The sequence below is a fragment of the Suricata suricatta genome, chromosome 14 (genome assembly GCF_006229205.1).
Source record: "Suricata suricatta isolate VVHF042 chromosome 14, meerkat_22Aug2017_6uvM2_HiC, whole genome shotgun sequence".
In the NCBI taxonomy this organism is placed as follows: Eukaryota; Metazoa; Chordata; class Mammalia; order Carnivora; family Herpestidae; genus Suricata; species Suricata suricatta.
The window spans coordinates 13,761,215-13,764,688 of NC_043713.1; positions in this window are offsets into that span (position 1 = coordinate 13,761,215).

Consider the following 3,474-nt stretch of genomic DNA (forward strand, 5'->3'; position numbering starts at 1 on the left):
TGAGAGGAAACTGAGGCACAGGAGATTTAAGAAACTTGCCCAAGGTCATAAAGCTGCTTAGCCATACTGAGTAGATCAGTACTTAACTGTTGATCTGAGAACCTGCCATAAACTTTCTATAGGAGTAGTCAGGTGTCAATTAACTTGTTAAAAAAATTATTTACATAATGACGTGTAACACTGTTCATTAGGGTTCTCAGGGATGCAGAGTATACTCTCAAAATAGAATCCAAACTATATATGTTAACAAGCAATTCATATTATATGTATATAAATAAACTATAATAATATATTGCAGATGCGTAGAAAAGCACAAGCAGGCAATACACTAAGACAATAATAGTTATTTCCATTTGGTGGGATTAGAGCTGGTTTTATTTTCTTTTATAAACTATTTTATATTTTTCAATTTTCAATCATAATTTTACTGCAATGTTACTGTCATAAGAAAAAACATTAGAGAAAATCGTATATTGCCACAATTTCCAAATGCTGATTGAAAACTAAAAAATACAGGCTGTCTTCAGTCCTTGTGACCCACTCAGTGGTTCAGCTGTCTTTCAAAGCCAAAGTTTGGGCAAAAATTCTGTTTCTGAATGTCAAGGTTATTTCCACATTTAATCTCCTATTGGGACAGATTTCATCGATCTGATTTTCCATCTTCTGGGATGTGAAACGGCTAAGCCACTTCTTTTTGTTGCCTTTTGAGAATGCTGGTGGCCAGCGGGGGTGGGGGGGCATCATACGGGGCATCATACGGGGCGGGGGAAGGCACTTCCTGGGGGCAAGTGAGAATGTCAGAGCAACAGGCACTTGAAAATCAATGCCATTGTTCAATCTGTGGACAAAAGACTTCCTGCATGAATTTGAGATTGATGACTGATGGCCCGAGAAGTGGGGAGGTGGGCTGGGCAGTCAGTTCTGATCAGTAAGGTAAACTTTGGGGGCACCTGCGTGGTTTAGTCGGATAAGCTTCAGGATCTTGGCTTGGGGATCGAGCCCCAAGTCGGGCTTCTCACTGGATTGTGGAGCCTGCTTAGTATTCTCTCTCTCCCTCTGCCTGTCTCCTTTGCGCACGTGTGCCTGTGTGCATGCTCTGTCTCTCTCTCTTTCTCTCAAAAAAAAAAAAAAAGGTAAACTTAGGAGAAATGTTCTGAGATGGGAGAGTGATGCTGGGGAGCTCGGTTTGGGAGGGAAGGGGACAGGTCTGGGTAGACTCCAGGGTAGCAAGGTCATCCAGGGTGCTCCATAAAGGACCTGGAAGTGTCCGGTAGGCTCCTGGCAGTGCCCCTGAGAAACCCAGCATCAGACAGAGTCTGGCAGGGAAAAGGTGAAGGCGGTGTCAGGGCTGTAACATTTCAAGTTGAAAGGAGAAAATCTGTTATAAGATGGCCGACAGGACCCATAAGGAAATACCCTTCTGGGTTCTTCTTCCCACCCTGCTTGTCGCTCGCATTAATGAGGAATGCGGAAGTCACAGGCTGTAAATTTCTCCCTCTGCTGATGCTCTGGGCTCAGACCTCTGGAGAACCATCTCCTCCGGGCCCACCGGTGTAAAATAAACCTCCTCCCTTCCAAGATCTCCGAGTGCCGCTTGGTTCTTCCTCCCGGTGATCCAGATCACATTCCGCAATAAAATGAATTCAGCTGCAACTGGTGTGGAATTGATGGTACCAGGATGCAGACCGTTGCATTATGGACACAGCGGGGAATCTTGAGTCCATGAGACTTGGCCTTTCCCTGCTGGCGTGATATTGGCAGTCATGTGACCCCAATGCAGACCAATGACCTGAGATCATAGCCACCCATCCCCCAGCTCTGTTCTTCCCATCCCCCGTGCCTGCTGCCACCACCGTCCAAGGTGAGACTCCCACTGTCTTCCTCTTCTTCCTGTCCCCTCCCCTCTCTGGGCTCTGACTGTTCTGAGGCTTTTCAGAGTCTGTCTGGCTATTTGTTTTAACCACATTACGCATTTTCTTGGAACAAGCCTGCCTTTGAAAAAGGACAGGGAGAGGAGAAGGACAGATTGAGAAACGTGAAGGAAAAACTGTCCAAATTTGGCAAAAGCCAGGACGTGGCGAGAAATGCGAGTTAAAATGGCCCCGAGGTTTTTCTGTTAGATGAGTCCTGGGGGCGGCAGAAAGCCACAGGGTCATCCCAGGTTTGCTTCTTTCTGTTCTCACCTTGGTTAGGAGCGCTCAGGGCTCCTCCGTAGCTGCAGAGTCTGGTCTGTGGGCACAAGTGCTGGTGGTTGGCAAGAGTTTGGGCCTTTGGTAGAGAGAAGTTCTCTACAGAACTTTTCATACAGATGAACTACTTTCTTACTCACCTCCACTCACACACGGTGAAGTTTCTCAGGATTGCAGGTGGCAGTGTTTCAGGAAATAAATGACAAAACTAAGATTTATATGGCCTGCCCTGGAGCCTGGGTATTCTCCCTCTCCCCGAGTATGGGGGATCTACCAAACAAAGACTGGCAGGTGCTGGGCCTCGGCCCCCTGCCACAGTGTGCCATTTAAGGTGATTGAGCAAGTTAGCCCACACGGCATCCTAGAATGTCTGCTGTGGCTGAACCACCGAGGGAACAGGGAATTATTGTGCTCTTCTGTCTACATGTGTATGTGTGTGAAAGTTTCCAGGGTAGAAGGTTCAGATCTTCCCTTTGTGTCTGGTCAGATTGGAATATCAGACTGGCTGCAAGCACTTTGGAGGTGGGGCTTAGGGGAAGCTGAGTTGGAGCTGGCTTTGGTTTGGGTTTGGTGTCACATATGTGTGTTCTTTTGTAGTTTCTTTTGTGTGTGGTAGAGTTCTCTCTCCCTCTGGAGCAGGAATGGCTTTGAAAAATACTCCTACTGCCTGGAGTGCTGACCTACCTGGCATCCAGACACACAGGTGTGGCTCCGAAATCGAATCATGATATCAATGTATCTGTTCCGTGGCTCACAGCTCCAGTGCGTGAGAGCCAAAGAGAAGGTTTAGAAAGCAGTCCGTGCCAAATCCTTCTTATGGTCAGATGTGTAAAATAATACTGTCTTTTTGTAAAATCTGATTCTCTGATACCTTATCAAAATTGGAAGTTCTCTCCTATCAAGAATACAAGAGAATACAATTATACATGTACTGTATATTTTAAATCTTTAAAAAAAATAAGGATTGTTTGAAATCAAATTTAGAAGATTCTTCTTTGGTTAAAAAAAAAAAACGCTGATGTATTTATTTCGTATATTCATCACAAGGGCTCACCCAGAGACAGAAATGAAGGGAAGGACAGACTATCTCCAGAGAAGAAGGAAAGACAGTACAAGAAGAGAGGCTAGAGGGTCAGGGTTCTTGGCTGGAGACCTGCTTTGAGTAGGTTTCTTGTAGATATAGCTTTAAAAAAATTGTTTTGAAGTTTATTTATTTTGAGAGAGAGAGAGAAATAAAGCACATGAGCAAGGGAGGGGAAGAGAGAGAGGCAGAGGGGCAGAATCC